General features: G+C 37.2%; 1 pseudogene; it reads left to right on the forward strand.

Moving 5' to 3' along the window:
* Positions 1–1,279: 1,279 nt before the first annotated feature.
* LOC121313761 lies at positions 1,280–17,233 on the forward strand (annotated as a pseudogene).
* Positions 17,234–22,938: the final 5,705 nt, after the last annotated feature.

Consider the following 22,938-nt stretch of genomic DNA (forward strand, 5'->3'; position numbering starts at 1 on the left):
TAGTGTGTCCTGTCAAGAATTCTTGAACAATATGAAAGATTACTAATCTGATACATGCATATAGAACAAGGCTACCTATTTTCTTTCACACATATTATATCTAAGCTTTTGGCTAAAACAATTTCTTAGGGTGATTCATAATTCACACGATGTAAACAACAAATAAACCATGGTTAATGTTGGCACAATGTTAATTAGACGACCATATAATATATATATATATATATAATATCTATATATAATTCTATATATTATATATATATATATAACGTATATAATGAAAAAGGACATGGAAAGAACCCTATTCTCAGTGATTGTGTTCATAGTAGCAATTATTGCTCGTTTTTTTACTTTTATCGTCACCTGACCTGCTAGCTCGTTTTTTTTTTTCGCTGGACCCCTCCACCAAACACAGACTGGAGCTGGATCCTAAGAGGTATAAAGTGACCAAGAAGTAGACCTCCAGGAAGATGGCAAGATGAAATTAGGAAACACACTGGAGATGTTTCAGTAAAAAAGGAAGTTTCATCAATTAATAGTTGCAAAGCTATGCTTTTGGTCTACAGATTTATTATTTAACAGCCCCTTTTACCAAGATTAAAAAAAAAAAAAAGTAAGGTTGCAGAACTAGTAAATAAATGGCTCAATGTTGAATTTAGCTAGTTAGACTTAAGAGTTGTGTTTTACTAGATAGCGCATTAACAGTTGTATTCCCTTAAAAAAAGGATTGTGTAAATTGCACTTTGGAGGCCTTGATTTATGTAGAAACAGTTAAGTGCTGCAGTTTCAGTCAGACTTTTTTTTTTATGTGTGTTACAGTTAAGGTACAACTTAAAATAAATGTTTAAATCAAGCAGACAAACTTTTGTAAGTTAATAAAATAATGTCCTTCCTGTAGCATTGTATTTGAAATTCGACAACCTGGCTTTAACAGGTTCCATGTAAAAAGCGCATAACAGAGCTGAAATGTGCAGATATGCTCAATAAGCTGTATACAAGCATGATTACTTTCTATCTAGAGCACATTGTGAGCTATCAATTACCAATAATTTCCAAAGCACTCGTGCGACACAAAAAACTTACTGACACTCATCCTTTGATTTCTAACATACCATCAATGCGTTGGTTTCTAAGAGGGAGAATATAGATGATTTTAGATCTTAAAAGATCACATGGAAATTGTAAATGAGTTGTAAAAGGTTAATGTTTAACCTTTTGTATAATCACAGATATACATATAATCGATGTCCTGTAACCACAGAGTTCAACAAACAACAACATGGAAAAAGGATGCAATCTGAGGGGCACGGAGAAGAGAAATGGAGTTGAAGTAAACAAGGGGGTATATTTCAGGAAGTCAATTGGTTATTTTGTTGGGGTTAATTTTATAGTAGGTGTAATTGTAGGATCAGGGATATTTGTTCTCCTGCTGGGCTCCTGGAGTATTCACGGCTCAATGTTGGAGTGGCACTCTTGATATGGGCAGCTTCTGGAGTTCTTTCCATGCTTGGAGCCCTCTGTTATGCAGAACTGGGGACTGCACTTCCTTCATCAGGTGGAGAATACTATTATGTTAATAGAGGACTTGGACCAATTCCTGCCTTTTTACTATTGTGGATTCAAGTAGTATGTGTCTTGCCTATGAGCTCATCTATTAAAGCCCTGACATTTGCAGAGTATGCCGTTCAGCCTTTCTATTCCGGATGTCCTGCTCCAGTATTGGTGAAGAAAGGAATTGCTATTGCAGTTATCTTAAACATTTCATGTGTTAACTGTCTCAGTGTGAAAGGGGGGGTGTGGGTGCAGAAAATTTGCACGTTCCTAAAAATGGTAGCTTTAGGTATAATTTCCATTGGTGGGCTGGTGCTGCTTGCCAAAGGTAGAACAGAGAACCTGGAAAATGCATTCAGTGGAGAGATTCCCAACATTTCATGGATTGGACAAGCCTTCTATCAAGGGTGTGGGCATTTTCAGGCTGGAATACTTTGAATTATCTTGAAGGTAAATACATGTTTACAGTATTACACCTTGCTAACACCCAACCCTTTTTTATATCAACAAAAGAGTATTCTGATAAGATGAGCATTTGATTCAAGAAATGTAGTATTTTCAGTAACATACTGGAATAAATCCTCATGTAAATACTTTACATGTAAGCACGAAAAAGCATGTAAGCTGCAAGTGCCTTCACATACTTTTGCTGGCTGCCCAGAGCTTCTATGGGTCTCCTGCTGGTATAGAGCTGGTCAGGTTAATCAGTTTCCTCCTTGATGCGAGCCAGCTGAAATGGTTGAGGTTCCAAAGCCCCTGTCACACCTGTCTTCATTTCAAGCTTTCCTTACTTTCCCTAAAGCATCTTTATGCATTTCAATAGTCTTGCTTACAATTGTCATAATTTCCACCTTCCTTGGTGTCTCAATTGCCTTTTTATGTGTTTGTTATATCTGTTCCATAAAAATAGAATTTAATAGGACTGTATAGCACCTGAAAAGTTTCTGAAAAAATGGAACGAAATGGTAAGAACTAGCTTTATATGTCACTTTAAAGTGAATTTCCATTCTAAATAAACATATGTATTAATAAGCTATAAGCATTGCAGTTCAAAATTAGTCTAAATATAATATATATATAATCATGCGTTGAGCAGTGACCTGTAGTGAAAAAATAGATGACTTAATTTTTTGTCACTTAAAATTGTATATAAAATTGTTAACCCCATACCTTGGTGCCAAGTATGTTTCGGCCAATTCTATCTATTGTAAATTCTGTACAATTATAAATATAATCAATGTCTTTTATCTGACAAACTTATCTAGGAACCTTGACTTCTGCGGAAACGAACACATTTGATAAGGTTATCTACAGAAGGTATCCAGAAAACAATAAATCTACTAGATCATTGTAGCCAAGTCCATAATCCGGTACTGACTGTGCTTTTTTCGGATAGGTTATGTCTGGATAAATGGTTCCAGGAGATGTCTAATTGGTATCACATTCTAGGCAAAGGGAGCTAACAGAATACAGACTCAGTGAAATGAACAGATTATAATTTTACGACTGAAATGCAGCACATTGAAATTAAACTATTCCTCTTCTAACATCAAGACACACACACTGCTTATTGTTTCCTCACAGCTGCTGTAGCCATCACATGGGCAGACAGAACCATTGGTCATTTCTCTTGGATAATGCCTGTGTGTGTTGTCATTTCTACATTTGGCTCCCTGAATGGTTCCACATTTGTCCAGAGCAGACTGAATTACGCTGCAAGTAGAGAAAGACATTTGCCGTTTGTTTTGTCCATGCTACATGTTAAATATCTAACACCAGCTCCAGCAATAATATTCTCTACAACTCTTTCAATAGTTTTTGTCATCCCCTCTGATATTCTAATGCTAACAAACTACAGTAGTTTTGCCACGTGGCTCATGGTTGGACTTACCTGCATTAGTCTAGTAGTACTTAGATACCATGAGCCCAACCTTCATAGACCATATAAGGTAAGAACAAATCCTTTTTTTAATATGAAGTAATAAATAAATGCAATAGTTCACAGTAGCAGCTACTGTATAATGCATACCCAATATATAAGATAATATAATACAATAATATAAGAATATAAACTATGAAATGCAAATACAGGGGTGCCTGGTGACCACGAGCTGACCCTTGCAGGGCTGGCCTTTTTCCTCCAGAGCTTTTGTGAAGAGTTGCATGGGTTCAGGAGCATCATTTTACATAATAAATTGGGGAGATGATATCATTGTGACCTGTTGTGTAAGGGAGTAGAGCTCTAACAAGATTATACATTATCCTAAAATCTTTTATTTTTTACCCCCTTTCGCTGTCTGGTCTAAAATGTTCCGCTTCTACTGTATTTACTGAAAATGTGGAATTGTTTATTATTACAGTAAAATAAAAGCATGTATTATTCAGTGTGTGAAGTTAAGAACAAACACATGAAAGGCTGAAAGCTAATTACAGTTCATTTAAGAGGTCACATTTCTAATATTTGGATTCAGCTATAATACATAATAATTCCATACTGTTTCTTTAAAAATATATATATATATTTATTTATTGCAGGTATTTTTACCATTTGCATTTGTGATGGTGGAAGCTTCCTTCTTCCTACTGCTTTCCCCTAAAATACAGGAACCCGAAATGGAATACTTCTACGCCTTGATGTTAATGTTGGGAGGCCTTATCTTCTACGTTCCATTTGTACATTTCAAATTACATTTCCAATTTTTTGACAAAATGACATGCTTTTTACAGCTAGTTATGGAAGTATCACCCCCAACTGAGAACACTGACATTAAATGCCAATAAATACGTGAAGGACACAAACACAAATAATGTAAAAAAATACTGTTTAAATCAATCAATATATTTCATGCTTCATACTTGCACATTTTTAATTGTGGATTAGTAAATTACAATATAACAGAAAATATGGAACTTGTATGGCACTTTACCTCTCTTAGCTTGTGTACTGCTATGTAATTGGGAGAATAAAATACTGTGCTGTATCTGTATGTGTAACGATATATTTAGATTACTCTTTTTTTCAAATGGCAAGGCCCTCTCGCTCCACCAATAAATGGAATAGACGTGACGCAACAAAGTATAAGCCACAAAGTGGTGTTTTGCTGCAATTTGTAACAATATGGGAGGGTTTATAGAGAGGGTGAATTACATAGGAAGCACCAGGGAAGTAGAGGGAAAGTAAAGCAAACTGGATTCGTTGATACGAGGAGCAATGGTACGTGTCACCACTTTTGTAGACACAATTGCATAATGTCTCATTCAAACTGTATTGAATTTTCTAAGTGCCTGAATTAAGCGCAGTTTTCCAATTGCTATATTCAACCAAACCCAATTTACCACATAATAGCACTTTTGTTCCGTCCCTTCCTGAGCACTAAAGTGCACAATTTGGTGGGTGTTCCCAGAGATAAGTGTCAAATTCAAACCAAAATGAGTTTAACTCCTGGGCATCTGGATTTGTATTGGCCAGCCAGCTGTGCCCCAGAGTAAGTGACAAAACGGTTTTCCAAGCTTTATATTGATTTTTTTTTTAACAGTTTATGAATATCAACTTATGTAAATATGACTAATGTTGAATGTTACAATGTGGTTGCCACCAAAGTCTAACATCATTCTACTACCATGCATAGTGATTGGAAGTGACAGCGTGGGAGAAGTACAGGTGTGGAAAAGTGCATAGCAGTTTAGAAGCAGTAAGGAGAAATTGCATCTTTAATTGCTTTAATCAGAAAACACAGGACATTGGGGAAACACTGCAGCTCAAAGTCAAACAGCCGCGTGTGTTTTTCTGATAACAAACAAGCTGAAACTCGGAGCAGCTGATTCAAATTCAGCGCCGTTCTGAGACACTGGTGAGGGGAGGATCCAACAGCACAGCAGAACAACACAGCTAATAACGAGACAGTCTTCCCAGAGACAACGAGTGGAAGAGACAGCGTGGGAGAAGTACAGGCGTGGAAAAGTGCAGAGCAGTTTAGAAGCAGTTTGAAAGCAGGTTGACAGCTGCAGAAGAAACTAAACTTCAAAAAAAAAAGAAAACATCAACATGGTCTTCAAGCCAGTAATTTGTGACACCTGCATGATGTGGGAAATCCGAGAAAACCCAGCAAAGCTAAACCAAGTGTGCGTAAAGTGCCGCGCGATCCATGACATGCATAAACTAGTAAGTATGCTAGAAATGAAGCTGGAAGAAATGAGACAGCAACAGGATCTTTAGGAGCTGGATTCTTGGAAGTCTGCATCACCCCTAACAGAATGAAAACCACCAGGGAGATAGAAGGTCAGATCAGCTGGGTTCAGGTAGGCAGAAGCAGGGAAAAAAAAGAAACTTCGTCAAACACAACCACCAGAAATCAAAACAACCAACAAATTTGAGTCACTTCAGAATTCTGATGAGCAAAACCAACAACAAGAGAGCGAAAGGAACAACATCCAGGACCCTATTGACAGTGGTGACCAGACAGCAAAAAGAAGGGAGGATTGTTGGGGACTCCCTATTGAGAAACACAGCAAGTTCAATTCGTAGTTTGGACCCCTTTACTACAACAGCGTACTGCCTTCTGGGAGCCTCATTAAGCACATCACTGAGAACGTGGACAGGCTCCTAGAACGAACAGGAGACGACCCGGTAGTAGTCGTCCACATCGGTACAAACAACATTGGAAGAGACAGACCAAAATCCCTGCAAAACAAATTCAGAGAGCTAGGAAGGAAATTAAAAGAGAAAACCAAAACTGTGGTATTTTCTGGTATACTACCGGCACCTTGCAAAGGACCATATGGACAACTGGAAATAATTAATCTAAAATGCATGGCTGAAGACGTGGTGCACACGGGAAGGCTTCACCTATCTTGATCATTGGACCACATTCTACAACGAGGACTATCTGTATAGACGGGACGGACTGCACTTAAATAACAAGGGAACCAGTCTACTTGGAGAAAAGATCCTCGAGCAGGTTCAGAAGCATTTAAACTAGAAAGGAAGGGGGGAGAAATCAACAAAAAAACAGAAGGGAGACCGCATCAAAACAAGGACAACAACTCAGGTAAGACAACCATTAAATGTATTTATCTAAATGCTAGAAGTATCAGAAACAAAATTTTAGAACTTGAAGCTACTGCACTAACAAGTAACTATGATGTGATAGGTGTTACAGAAACGTGGTTGTCTGAGAGTGATGGGGACGAATATAATATTTGTGGGTATACACTGTATAGGAAAGACAGGCAGGACAGAAGAGGAGGAGGGGTAGCACTATACATAAGAAACAGTCTTGAAGCCAAGGTGTTAAACCTGGACAAAGAAAATAAAGCCGAATCAATATGGGTCAGAATAACGGACAAAAATTCAAAGGGCATAATAATAGGAGCATGCTATAGACCGCCAGATTCAGACGGTGAGCAAAATAATCTGTTATACAATGACATTAGAAATGCATGTAGCAAAGGAGAAGCCATACTAATGGGGGATTTCAACTTCCCCCATATAAAATGGGAAAACCCGATGGGTAGCACGAAGGATGAAATTGAAATGGTGGAAATGACAAATGACTGCTTCCTAACACAATTTGTCAAGGCACCGACTAGAGGGGAGGCATGCCTTGATTTAGTCTTTTCAAATAACGAAGACAGAATAACTAAAACAGAGGTCAGAGAACCACTAGGAAACTCAGACCACAACATGGTCTCATTTGAAGTGTTTTTTAAAACCCCAAAAGTAATGACTAAAGCTCAGGTTTACAATTTTAGAAAAGCAAACTATGAAGGTATGAAACAAAGACTAACAGAAGTAGATTGGAGTAAAATAGAGAAAACATCCACAGAAGAAGGATGGTTGTTCTTCAAAAATGTAGTACTAGAGGCGCAAAACAATTATATCCCTAAAGTAAACAAATCTAAATGTAAAACTAAATTGCCAAAATGGTTTAATAGATCAATTAAAAAAAATATTCAGCGAAAAAAGGCACTTTACAGAGCATTAAAAAGGGACCAAAAAGAAAGTACACAGAAAGAGTACATGGAACTGCAATCGCAAGTCAAAAAGGAAGTTAGAAAGGCCAAGAGAGAAATATAAATGAACATTGCTAAGGGGGCTAAAACCAATTCCAAAATGTTATTCCAATATTACAACAGCAAGAGAACATTCAAAGAGGAGGTTAAATGTCTAAGAGATACAAATGGCAAAATCGTAGATGAAGAAAAAAAAATAGCAAATATATTAAATGATTACTTTTCACAAGTTTTTACAAAAGAGGATATGGACAACATGCTTCACATGTCAACCTGTTCCTATCCAGTTTTAAATAATTTTAGCATAACCTAGGCAGAAGTGTTAAAGGGATATAATATAATCTATTTAATTTATTTTCATATATCTAAATTCTTCGGACACTGTGATCAGTCTGGCCAAGATATTTCTCAGTGGGTAATTGTTTTCGTATATCATAAATGAATGTTCTGACTTTCTTTAATTCTTTTCACGGTTTTCAATTGCAGTATTGACCCAATTTCTAAAGGGGCGTTCACACCGGACCCAGCGTGGCAGTGCCACATGGCAAAAGCAATTGTTTTCAATGAAGGCGGTCATACGAAGCGACACTCATGCAGCACCGCAGAACGACACGCAGAAGATCAAATATGTTCAACTTTCGCCATGGCGCGTATTGATTTAAACTACCGAAAACCAATCAGGGGAAAGTAGAAGGATCCTTTGGAAGGAAGAAAGAAAAAAACTAAAATGGAGGAAAAGCTTGTCGTGCTGATGTCTGAATTTCCAGAGCTGTGTAATGCAACATTATGTAGGTTTGAAATCTGCCTTCATCAAACTGGAGCTCCTGTATCTGCATATTGTTTTCCTTTTCCGGTACAGCAGGGCGATCGCAACTATCTTTGTGTTTGCTGTTCGTCGTTCCAGGTATTGTGTTAGATGCACAGTACCACAGATTGCTGCTGCGTTTAAAAAAAAAAAAAAAAATGTGCACCGCGTCCGTTATGAAGGCCCTTAAGTCGTCTTTGTGCACAAAAACTGAAAGCTATTTTAGACCCTGCATCTTGATTTTGACGAACTGGCAATATTTTGTCCTAATATCACTACTACATAATTTCCTAGGTTCATTTTTAAATCTTACAACCCTCCGCCATCCCACACAACCGCTTCTTACAAAGCTCTAAAGATTTAAATCAGTTTTGTCTCTGTTATTTATACTAGAAACACTATCTATAGAACACTAAACCCAGAGAACTCAAATAACTCAGGGAGCTACTCTGATTTGTGAATATAAAACATCCTATATTATTTAATGCATAACCATCCTAGTATACTAAGTGTCATCTTCATCCAGTTGCACAGTTTCTTAGTTGCAAACTTGTGACATTGTAACATTGTTTCCAGGACTCTGCTGCTGTGTTATTGGAGGTATGAAACTGCATCACAAATAGAAGGAAATCTGACCATAGTTGTCATGTATACAATAGCAAAATGAGGCTTTCAAAAATGTCAAGAACAGCTATACATAAGAACATAAGAAAGTTTACAAACGAGAGGAGGCCATTCGGCCCATCTTGCTCGTTTGGTTGTTAGTAGCTTATTGATCCCAGAATCTCATCAAGCATCTTCTTGACGGATCCCAGCTGTGTGTGTGTATTTGTTTGTTTGACAAGCACTTTTTTTTTTTTTTTTTTTTTTTTTTTTTTTTTTTAGGCACTTGCCTAGTCCCTCCGTGCAGTTACATAGGCATTATGCCCATGCACCAAACAGGGAAGGACAAGTGTTTGGTCAGTGTACTATAGACAAATAAGGTTAAGGAAATGAATGACAAATAACATATATGAAAGTGATTGTTTCCATCAGGTATAATGCACACCTGGTCTTGTAGTTTTTAGAACAAAAATAAATTGTAGGCCCAGATATGTTGTGCTTTACAAATTTGACGAAATATATATATATATATATATACTATATATATATATATATATATATTATATAATATATAAACATTCAATACTGCATTTAAGCCTAGTCTTGAAACAATATGCTAAATGTCTTTCAAAAAGTAAAAAAAAAAAAAAAAAAAAAAAAATCTAGCAGAAAAATCTTTGCTATCATCAACAAGACAAGCAGGGATTGGACCAGGGAGCTAATTTTTGCATTTGTGTCATACAACAACCAATACTATTCCAGACCTGTACAGTACATTTAAAAGTATTCCATTTGGCAGTCTAACACATCAATTCATCTGGAAAGATGAATAAATATTATGCAGGTTCACCTTATAATGTTCTGGAGTTATTGTGGCATAGTATTTGTTGTTTATTTTTAGGCGATTTTTCACAGGAATTTCTCTCAGGGAGTAACGTTTCTGCTTCAATGGAAGGTGTGCAACTTATTAAAAATGATTAACAAACTTACAAGCACCTTTCTGGTATCTTGAGAATCTTTTGCAACTGCCACTTTATGACTGTAATTCACTTATAAATTAAGTGTTGTGTCCCCGCAGGACGTATATAAATACTTTTGCTAGCTTTTTATTGACGACGTAACTGTAATTGGGTGTAACATACAACTGTAATCTTCTAGTAGACACATACAGAGTTGGAGAAGTCTTAAAAATTTTGGGACCATGTAAAATAGAAATAATAGTTGCTCATTATTCCAAAGACCCAGAACAAGGAAGTGATGCAAATAAGTATATACATATTCCCACAACAAATCAGACATCTTAGTATAGTAATGCCAGGACCATGCCAGCAAGACACTGTTACTTGGGATGTTATAAGTTAATGTAGCGTGTAATGCCCCTTATAAAGGTTTACCACAGAAAAAAGTATAGTGTATTCAAATACAAAAATGACTGTGCAAATTTAAAATGCTAAACTTTGACAAGGGATCCTATGAAGATTAAATAGAATGTTTCTTAGGCATCTGTTATGAAAAATATTTTGTCTGAAGAACAACCTTGGAGTAGAAAACATTGATCACTTGTGTATATCTGCTTTAAGATGTATTGAATGGAAGTATTATGTTTACTTCACAATATACTAATTACAATGCATCACACTGTATCTAGTGCACTGAAATCTCTGCAAATATAATAACAGACCAATAGAAAATCATGGAGCCGCAGTTACCTTTTCCTAGACCCTCATGTCTCAGGTTTACCTTTTGGTTCAACCTTCTGACAACAACTAGTTATATATTCAATACAATATCATTTTAGTAATAAAATTGAGTCTGGATTGGATTCTGTTATCACCAATAACTGCACTGTTCCTCTATTTACCCTGGGTAGAGAGTATTACCGTACTGTTGCAGGAAATGTTATCCTATGAAACATATGATGAATATAGATTAACAACATCCAATGAATATAAATGAATCTTTGATTCATGTCGCACTTGTTTTCGACTGTACACTTTTAAACACATATGCGGATATAGCTATATTATAGCAATAGTTAACAGATTGTTTTATTAACTTGCATTTTGAATAATTTTGTGTCTCAACCAAACAACTACTACTTGAATGTTTGGGGATATATAAATTGCTTCAATCACATATACAGTTATCCCCAGATTACCCACAAATATAAACAATGCACTCCATGCATATTTCTTGGTGTTGTAAAAAAGGCTTAACTGTAGTTTATATAAAGACAGCTACTTTACATTTATAGAACACTACAAATCAAAGACCCGTCCATTTCAACTAGAATGCATTATTGTAACAAAGCACTCAGTAAGTACAATCAAACATAAATATAACAGCACTACAGGAGATAGGTTTCATTTTAACTACAATTGTTTTGTAAATTAGGTCTCCTAAGTCAATTGTAAGTAAATAGTGTGAGTGATAAACCTTAAATATCTTATGTGAGTGAGACATTTTACTCATGTTAAGATGTTTTGATTGTGCTTTTCTTAACCAAAATGAAACGTTTTTTAGACAAAGTAGAGTAATATCAAATGCAACTGAGTCATGTTCATCAGAAAAGCAATCCTTTTTACAGCACGTGCACAGCAATCTGCCCAACAAAAAAAACAGCCAGCACCTTGCTCAGTCTGGATGTGATAATATGGCTGTAATAGTTAGGATGCAGGACACCTATAAATGAGCAGGAACATGCAGACATTGTAGACTGTAGTATAAACATGAAGTAAAATGCTTCTTTTTGGGGTATGTTTGCATCTGTTAATACAACTGAATTGCATTTAAAGGTTGTTTAGTAAGACAACAGACAGCAGACATTATTTGTAGTTTGAAAATGTGAATAAATGGAATGAGGGTTGGTATTCTCTAAGCATGTTCAAAGACAGGTAAAGAAAACTATAATAACTCAGTACTGAAGCAATACAGAATGACTGCAAACGTCATAAAGAAGTAGTGGAAATGCACAGACTCCATTAACATACACTTAGATAATTTGTTATTTTCAAGTGCGGAAAAACAAAATATTTTGCAAAGAATAACAAAACTGTTAAACACTTTGTCAAAGTAATTGATTACTGTCTCACATTTAGTCATTAAACTCATGATGTCATGTCTTTGCTATTTGGCGCAATACACTCTTTTATATTTCATAATTCACAATGACATTTACAATGACTAGGACAAACTCTTCCAGAAGTTCAAATCAGTTGTGTACATATTTCACAGGTGTTTATCTATAGCTAGCTAAAGGAAAGGGTCTGTAGCCAGGTAATTTGAGATAATATTCAAAGTATAAAGCAGCCTGTGACTGAGTGAGTGGCCTGGGGTAAAACAATGCATGTGCCTTATCACAACAGTGTTCCAACTATAACCTACAGTCTGGGGCTTGTGTCTTATTTGCTTATGGCAAATCAGAAAAACCTGTAGTGATCTTCTCATGTGAGTTTTTCACTTGAGTCCCCCAGGTCCTTATTGGACCATTAACACTCACCCCAGGATAACATTTATAATTATAGAATACCTCTAATATTATAATAGGACATATAGCTGCTGGATATTATGACTTCTTCCCTAACACAATAGCATAGGCTCTGTTCTTTGGTGTGTCGATCCACTTATTTTTTAATTAATGACTGTTTTAAGGCAGTTTTCCGACTCTGTGATTCATCAACAACTTGACCTCTTCTAAAATCACTTTCGCAGTTCATTTAGTTAGGCAGCTGATCACAAATGAACAACAAACTGAGTGTTATCACATTAAGTGGCAAAGCCGCAAAAACTTATTGCAGAATGTGTCCTACTTGTATAATGCGCATGCAAACTTAAAATGTTTTTTTAGTTTTTATATGCATCAGCGTCCATAGAGCACAGAGGTGTCTACAGACCCATACAAGCTCTCCTCTCAGGAATGCGTCATTATTATTTTGGAAAGTAAATTTCTTGACGTTGTATCTGGTCAAGATTTAATATCTCCCGTTTGTCAAGAAACCCTGCAATACCTCTTTAAATCCAGCTTCTAAATATTCTATTCAAACACTTCTTCAGATGGTTAAGGATTTTGAAATTAGATTCTTACTGTATGAAATGCCTTAAATCCTCTTAAGATTGTCCATCATCCGATTCATTGGGCCCCATCAGGACTTTAGTAATCATAGCCACATGATGCTACTTAGCAAGCTTACTGAGCTTACAGCTGTTCAACATTATTGATTTATATGTCAAGGTTGCCTTATTTTTGATGTGCCCTTTTTATATAAGAAACCAATTATCTGCCTCATCGTGGCAATCCCAAGGGAACTTCATATACGTTCTGTAGGTAGTTGACATGCCCTCTGGATGGAATAGTGAATGCAAATGATTTCTACTGGCTTCAAGGGTCCAGTATTTAAACCAAATAATTCATTAAATTGGTCACTTCATGTATTTGATTCTCTCCATTTATTTAACTAAGAATTACAAGCTTTCAAAACCCTTTCAGAAAAAAGGCCCATTACAACAGAAATGACTGCAATCAAACCAGCATATCCCTCCTATTGGGGGCTGTCAAGTTTTGAATGACAGTAGCAGATGTTCAAAAAAAGATTTATTGTAGTTTTTCACGAGAAGATGAAGGCGCAAATTGGCATCTAAATAAAAAATAAAATCTGAAATATGTTGATTTTTTAAGAATAAGTTCAGCGCAAATAACCTTTATTTATTACTGTACCTCTATCTTTGTTCAAATCAGCAGCAAATGATTGATTTACATTTATAATTTAATAAGGTCAGTACAGATTGATAACCTGATTGTCATAGATGTTACTAGAGGTAATACAAATAAGGAGGAGATGCTGTAATATTTAAAGTTTAAATATATTTATTAATTGATGTATCCATTAACACTCACCCCAGGATAACATTTATAATTATAGAATACCTCTAATATTATAATAGGACATATAGCTGCTGGATATTATGACTTCTTCCCTAACACATTAGCACAGGCTCTGTTCTTCGGTGTGTCGATCCACTTATTTTTTAATTAAAGACTGTTTTAAGGCAGTTTTCCGACTCTGTGATTCATCAACACCTTGACCTCTTCTAAAACCACTTTCGCAGTTCATTTCCAGATCATTTGAATAGGTCTATCTGCACCAAGGGTAGTCAATAGGTGGTCCGCAGTCAAAATCTGGAACATTCTGACTGGCACATCAAATCATATGACAATCTGTGTTTTTACTTGCATTCACATTGGAAATGCTGTGCATTTTTGAGACAACATATTTCTTATGAGAGTGTGATGCGCAAGGGTGCAGTAGGTGTCGCTGTGATAGTAAGTAGCAGATACAGTCAACAGCATGAATAAAACAAAACGGTATTAGAAGCTAAAATTAAGTGAAACTAAGTGAGTTGGCTTCACCCGTCAATCTTTCCAATCTCCATGGTCAATAACCATGTTGTAAATACACAATTTAGATACAATTGTCATACCTTACGGTCGTACTTCACAAGACAAGAAAAAGATCAATGAACACCAGTGTTCGAGGGGATGTGATTGGCCGCACCACCGAAAGAGGGCGTGACGGAGGGTATTTAGGGGAAGTGGCTCCAGCAATTTGTTCCTTTTGATGTGGTTTCCGCTAGGACCGAAAAAGGAAACAACTTCTTAGTACTCATGACTGAAGTGTTTTATTTGTTTGTAACTGTCTGTATTTGTCCTTGCCAGATGGCTAATATGAACTTGGGAGCTGCCGCTTCATGCCAGCGCTAATCTCAGACTGCACTCCACCTGTACTTTATACCATTACTGTTAAATCATGCACCTGCACCTGAGCACTCACTGTCAGGAGACGAGTCTGTATCTGTGTTGTGTGCCTGTGTTTTGCAATATTATTTCGGGACTGAAACCCCTTGGTATAAACACTGGCATTACCCATAGTTGTAGAGCCAGCATTATTATTTCAGTGGTCAAGCTAACCAAAAAGAAAATACAAATAATTGTTTGAACTCTGAACTTTGTGTTTGCCATTGAATGGAGCACCTGCATCACCACTACACCTATGCACTGCAACCCACTTTGCCACAGTTGTACAGTATTTATCGAGTTTACTCATGACTTCAAGATAGTGTTGCGTTTAGTTACTCCCAGACCAAAAATCTTATCTGAAGCGCTGTTTCTAGGTTTTTATATTTTGTACCATATGTTCAGACCTACAGTGGAAAATACATATAATGTTTTGTGGAATATTTAGGCCATCAGATTACCCCCGCCCTCTGTATCATGCAATACCATGATTTCCATTACATGAGAGCAGATATTAAAACTTATACAGATTTGAACTCGGCTCTTGCCAAAATAAGTATCAACTAAGACATAGCCTTACAGTAAACTAATGTGATCCATCTGCGTCTCCATCCATTTGTGTTTCCTTCCATCTGATGATGTAGATATCCTTCCACAAATCAAGAGGGCTCGACAGTGATTCTGGCATCCCAGCATCACCCCCCCCCATCCCCCCCCCCCCGTCCCCCACTCAACTCAACCCAATTTACTTACCTGTACATCAGCGTTTTATTTTTTTCTATTATGCTTGAGATCCCCAACCAGAATCTTTCGGTCTCAACCATAGCCAGTTGCTGCTCCTCTCTGCTGTTTCAGATAACTTCACCAATATCACCAATAAATACTGTACATGTACAAAATATATGCATGCATAAATAAACTGTGTGCTACTATTCAATCAAAACAACTTGTAGAAACAGTTATGTATAAATCATGACAGTTATGTAAAAATCAAGACACACCATCAATCCAACCGTGCACAAATGGGTTTTCACAGAATCCTAATTGTTAAAGGGTGATTTATCTCTGTAATTGACAGTGCGAATACCTGTGCTCTGCTAAAACAAGGTTCTTTGGCAAGTCAAGTCAGTTGTGAGAAGCTGAGCAGCTTTTGAATCTTTTGTCCTGTAAGACAGAAGGTATTGAGAATTCGATGGCTCATGTATTGAAACTGAAGAATTCTGTAAATCTGGGGTACCTGAGCAGTGCTACAAAGAAAACCTGTAGGGCAGGGATATTCACTGACATGGGAGACAGGGCACCTGTGCTGTGTTTATTTTCTTTTTTATTTATTCACTTTTTCCATATGCACATTTCTAGCAGTTAGCAGCGAGCCCAGCCTCCCGCAAGGATTGCAATACTGCCGCTACCTTACACAGATGACTTGGCTGAGAAAAATGGCAACTGGTGATGCACTTCCCCCATCTGGGGTAATTTTTCAACACGGTACAAAAGATTTAGATTAATTTCAAAGTGAGGGTACGAGGCCTGCGTGTCTGGGCTCGACCACCCAACCATTAACCACAGCTGCTGGTCAAAAAGCCTATCAAGCACGTCGTCACACCCTTTCTCAAGTCGGAAGTCATGTGAGCGAGCTAAAAATTCAGCTCCCATGGCTTCCAGCTCGGGATTAGGTCAGTCCTGAGCGGAGGCAGCCGAGCCAGACCCCTGCGCTGGCTCCACGGCCTTGAGGTTTAAATCTATGGCAATACCATGCCGGGTCGGAAAGGGAAAGATCTCTCCAGTTACTCTTTCTTAGCCAATACTGAGGATGGGGGCATCACAGCAGCCAACCAATCTTTGAACTCCTCGCAGTCCCGACCCAGAACTACAGGCACTGGCAACCAAGGACATAAATCCAGTTGCACTCGCATCATCTGTTGGTCAATTTTTAAATTTACATACATCTTGGGATAAGTGCGCACATCCCCATGAATACATTTAATATGCACCTGTCCTGTTATTTCTAGATCCTGGGTTTGTGTATCATCCACTGACACAGGAATAACAAAACCCATCTGCTGGAGTGACTGATGAACTGGAACAGTCTTATCTGGTCAGATGAGGTCAATCCCATGGCGGGGCAATCCCAGTCGATGTGGCTCACCTCCCAGCTTGTTCCACACATCGGAGAACTGGTTTCTCCCCATGAAGCTTCAACATGAGGTTGAAACACAGGAGCCATCAAAGGGTCTCAGTGGTAGGGTGGCTGTATGAGGCCCCGGTCCGACACCGCAGCAGCCTGTGGGTGACCCCACCCTGCCCCGGTTCTCGGGCCAGAAGCTCCAGCCACCACACTACGTCAAAAGATCAGACCACCACTCCACCCCAATCCCTTCGCCCTCCATGGGGCCAGTAGCGGGGATGATGTTCGAGTAGTGCTGTTTCCAAGCAGCTTAGCTAGTGTTGGTTCTGCTGCTCTGCCAGCTTGATTTCCCAATCCAGGGTGGCGGGTGCCTGCCGTTGTACCCACAAGCGCGGTCCCCGAGCCAAGCACTGCAGAAACGCTTGACTACAATTATCTCCACCAGCCTGGCAGTGGTGGTTGCTCCCAGGTTCAATCATCCCCGGGCGTAATCCTGCAAGCGGTGAGCAATGGCCCTGGGGTGTTTCTCCCGTGCAAAGCTGTCCTCCTGGAATTTGCAGCAATAACCCTCCAGAGTCACCCCAACGTGGTTGAGGATGGCCACCTTCACACTGGGGTAATCCATCATTGCCGTGAAATCCATGGTCCTCACGCCCGCCTGCGCCTCCCCCGTCAGCTGTGGCAGGAGGTAGCTAGCCCACTGCTCCCGGGCCCACCTATTCTTTATACACTCGTGCAGCCAGAATTCCCCATATATCTACACACATCCCCTCGGGTACCTAATAATTTATTTTAATTCTTATTTTATTTGTTTAAGACGGACTGTCTTCCTCAGCCATGCTTGCCTGTTTCGTCCTCTCTTCAACTGCTGGCATTTCTGCCTGGTCTTTATTTACATTGGTGTCTTCTGCCAGCGTCGTGGGGTATCCCCTGTTAGGCCACCCAAACGTATAGCCAAGGGCAGTACTTATGGGCTGAGCAATCCCCCAAGGTCCGCCTCTCAGCCACTCAGAGAGAGGGAAAGCCAACACACCCTCTTCCCCACCTCTCATGACTAACAGGCAGATCTTATGGGGCTGCTGCCCTCTTCCTGCAGAACCACACCTGCGCCAGATAGTCAGCACAAATCTCCCCTGTTACACTCTCCTAATATCTTTCAAAGAGGCTCCCGATACCCTTTACAGTGATTAATAGCAGTAAGGTCATCAAAAACTTTGCAATACATGGTATTTTTAACAAAATACTAAATAGCTACGTAAAAGAGAAAGCTCCTTCAACACTTAATCTACTTCCAATTATAAACACCTCTGTAGTATGGTGATATGGGTTTGGCTTACAGTAGTGAATTAGCCTTTTTAATTTCATGCGTATTAATGTGCAAGGTTGTATAATGATACCAGTATCTTAGAAACCCTGGAGAACTAATTTGACACTATAATTATTTTCTATTGCCTTGAATAATGTTTGCAATGTGCCTGGTTTTAATTACAATTTTATACCTAGAGGTTGCGTCTGTGTCCTGTCTTATATTTCTAACAATGCTCTCAAATTAATTGTATTTTATATTCATGCCAGTTACTGGTACTCATTATTTTGCCTTGCTCAGTCAAGCAGTAGAGATTGAAATTGAAATATTGTTTTTTGGTGTCTGTCCCTATTAGGATACCGCTAATGGTCTTTTCTACTATCCTCAATATCAGGAATAAGCAAAAGAGACATATTAATTCTGCAAAATTCTTCAGATGCATGTACATTAGTATTCTGCAGTTTAAGCAAACTTTTGCTCAGTTGTTAATAAATAAATTTCATAGGTAAAGTTTCAGATCACTGCAAGGTAAAGGTCAATTATTAGTTCTACTTTTTCATAATATCTACTTTACCAGAATATGTCAGAGCACTCCTACTTCTACCCAGCTTGCACAAATAGAAAGCTATACAGAAACTCTCAAGTATATGGTTAAATATATTAATAAAATTATATTGTTTTACACTAAATACTACTAACGAAACTCTTTCTTCAGCTAGGAAAATCAAAATAGTTAAAAGAGTGTGGCACAGCTGCTGTTTATGAAGCATTTAGTTCCCTTCTGAATGTAAGGGAAATGTGAGTCAATTACAATGAATGCAGAACTGCTGAGGATGATGCAGCTGAATGGGTTCACGTGTGAATAAGCTGCACCAGCGCCGGTGCTGAAAATCAGCTGAAGTGTTGTTCAAATGTCAAGTTTTATTTTACATAGGTGATGCAGTTGCATTTACATATAAATAAAACACATGCACTAAGCAGATATAAGCAGGTTTATAAACAGGTGGGGGGTCATTGCCAGAGTAAGTTTTTTTGTTTTGTTTTTTGTAACCTCCATGTGATGACATTAGTTTGAAATAACCTGCTATAATACACTACCACTTCTTAACTTGGACAGTAATCTACAGGAATGGTGGAAAGTTCACAGAGGGACCAGACATAGCGCACACAAATAATCATTTAAAAAAATAATCCATAAGAAAGTGCTGTGTAGTGTCTTTGTATTATTTGTTAAATATGTTTGATTGCATATATATTTGTTATAAACCTGATCCTATAGTCTACGAACGCATTTAAAATATGAGCATTTAAGGTTAATGTTTAGACAGTATATTTTTAAAGTATGTGTAAGTAAATCAGGCTACCCTACTCACCCATGTTTCACTACATATTATTTCTTTAATAATAATGATAATACAGCAGGCCCAACGTGTATTGGAGACTGGCGATTATTTCAAACCGATGTTTATATTAGATCTCTAGCTTCACATTGTAATGATCTCTTATATATTAACATTAGCTCTGCACCTTTAAGGTTTGGAGCTCTTGAGAGACTGATGTCAAACTCCACGTCCCATCAGAAGAGAATGCTGTGTGTGTGTGCGTGTGTATGAGAAGAGAGTTGAACAAGTAGCACTATCAACCGTCATACTGTACTTGTTCAATTCTCTTCTCATACATCAGTGTTGCCAGATCAGTTAAAAAATACCGCTAGGCCAGCATAAAAGCCCTCTAGATTTAAAGACTATCCTTCTCTAGATTTGTGATGTATGTCTGGCGGTGGGTCAGGGGGAGGGGGTGCTGTTAGATAGGATCATTGAGCCAGCATGTTCTTTTGTACAACTGTAGAGCACATTATATCTACTGAAAACATGGTTAAAGGTAGATTGTAAAATTCTCAAGATAAAAAATACATTATCTCAGCTATAAATAATCTGTCTCTGTATCAGTATCTCAATCTCCTATTTATTGCTCATCCAGTCTCACCATCCAGTGGCAGAGAGTTCATATAAGGTTGTGGCTCCTTCAGGCAGAAATCAAGATCCTGGCCCAGAATGTATTCAAACATTGTAACTGGTTCTAGGTAACATAAAATGGAAGATGAAATTAGGTATACATTTAAAAACATGTAATAACAATACATTTGGTTTACAAATATATATCATAGGCCCTCAGGCCAGTCTTTCTCTTGTGGGAAAGTTTAAAATATTTTAACTGGATAGGTACACATATTAAATAACTTAATTTTAGCAAGTCACATTTTCACATTAATTTAAATTGACTGCATTTAAAACTGCTGAAGATGTTGATCTCCAAATGTTAATGTGTATTAATACACCATACTAACTTATCACACATTAATAAACAAATATATGTACAGTAGTTCTTTATCTTTAAAAGTAATGTTAACTATGGAACTTTCATTTTGCTAATTATTTTCGTCTAGAACATTAACAAACGAGAATATTAACGGTTGCCCAGTGTTAGCCTGCTTGTGCTGTATGCATACTAAATTCACATTACAGCCAGGCTCAATTAAAAAATCCTAATATTAGACTTTACTTATATTTTCTTCATTCATAAGGTAAAATATTTTAACACAAATTATTTTATTTTTTTTGCATTTATTTTATGTGCTAAGGCTACTGCACTTTGTCGTGAGACTGCTGGCGAGATTGTTGTGCGAGACTGTCTACTGTAAGAGGAGCTGTAACCTGCTGCATTAGTGTTTGCTATATTTGTTCGAGTTATTTAATAAAGTTTGGAAGATATGATGTTTACCCCCTCATGTACCTAGTATTATTTCCGGAATCTGCAAACGCTACAATATATAACTAGAAGAAAAATTCTTTAATAAAATGGGGACAGATTACTTCTGATTATCGAGTAATTAGGTTGATTACAAATTTTACCCAGTAATTCAAGATAACTTTCATTTACTGTACTGCTTTACTTGAGTAATAATAATAATAATAATAATAATAATAATAATAATAATAATAATAATAAAATAGCAAGTCACTTAGTGTACGCTTTTATCCAAAGAGTCCTTGACAGACTAGAGGGTGAACTATATTCAGGGATACCTTTATTTGCGTTAATTCCGTTTTAAAGAATGTCATGAAATTATATACCTTGTGCCAAAAAATATTTTTTACAGTATTTTAATTGAACACATGTGTAACTATAATTCAAACCGTAGCTATATTTGTATTAGTGTGAAATAGAATATTAACCAATGTATTTGCTTATAGAAACATGTGTTAAGTATGGACTCTTTCTTGGCTCCCTGTTTTTTCTGTGAAGGTTGGACACATGGCCTAGGCCTATATATCAGGATTATTAAATAATTTAATGTCAATTATATATGGTTCTTGAAAAATTACAAGTCCACTGCATGTATTTACTTTTCTTTCTATACAGCTGAAGGGCTTTTGTCCGAAACGTCCTGAAATAAGGGATTTTTTTTAATAATTGAAGTGTTGTGTACATTCAAATGAACTTTGCTTTCATATATATATATACATTGTAGCGTGCACAGGGGAAGGCAGCAGCAGGGCTAGTAGGTGATGTAATCACACACAGAAACATAAGCCCAATATACACTCCTTGTAAAGGATCTGGCGCTTTTGTACAGCGGTTTTGATGCCCGGGTTCATGCCCGCCCTTGGCCTGTGTGTTGATTGCCTCGTCCTGTGTGATGCTCATGCCTGTGATGACCTGTTTCACTACTATATATATATATATATATATATATATATATATATATATATATATATATATATATATATATATGCTGTGTGACCTGTATATATATATATATATATATATATATATATATATATATATATATATATATATATATATATATATATATACACTATACCGGTCAAAAGTTTTAGAACACCCCCATATCAAATCTTGTGGAGGTATATATATTAAAATTTTAAAATTTATATATAGGTGTAATTTTAAAAAGATCATTAAAAAAAGCATGTCTCTAGTTTTGGTTTCGTATACTTACTTTTAAACTGTTTTTTTCATATTAGGTTTTTCTATAATATTTCAATGATAGAAAATATGGTAGCTTTCAGCTAACACAGGTTTTGTCTTCTGTTGGGTGCTAAAAATGACATATCTGCGCACTGCCAATTTATCTTGGGAGAGTAGTAATAATAGTTAAGAGTTACAAGTATCCAGGGATTGCCCGGAAAAAGATCATTATGGGGCTGGAGCAGTGCTTTGGTTTCACCTTGCAGTGTGCATACATGTTAGCCCATCCACTGCAGCCTGGCTTTATGTTTCACTGCATTACCTGTGATCTGCAACACTGTTTGTGCTGTTGGCACACAAGTCAATTCAGTTTATCTGTTATTCGACATCTGCCATCTTAGTAAAGAATGTTTGCAAACCTAAAGACTTGCAGATAAAAAAAAAACTCTAAAAATCATTCGAAATGAAAGTCTACTTAAAAAAAAAACATCTGCCCTTTCCTTCCCTCTAGATTTCCCTGAAAACAAATTAAAAACCTCTAGATCTGGAGGGAAAACCTCTGATCTGGCAACACTGTCGTACACACACACACACACGCACACACACAGCATTCTCCTCCGATGGGACGTGGGTTTGATGTCAGTCTCTCAAGAGCTCCAAACCTTAAAGGTGCAGAGCTAATATTAATATATAAGCGATCATTACAACATGCTTCATGCACTCATTTAGAAGCTGCTAACACACAACCTTGT

The sequence above is a fragment of the Polyodon spathula genome, chromosome 4, assembly GCF_017654505.1.
Source record: "Polyodon spathula isolate WHYD16114869_AA chromosome 4, ASM1765450v1, whole genome shotgun sequence".
NCBI classification, from domain to species: Eukaryota; Metazoa; Chordata; class Actinopteri; order Acipenseriformes; family Polyodontidae; genus Polyodon; species Polyodon spathula.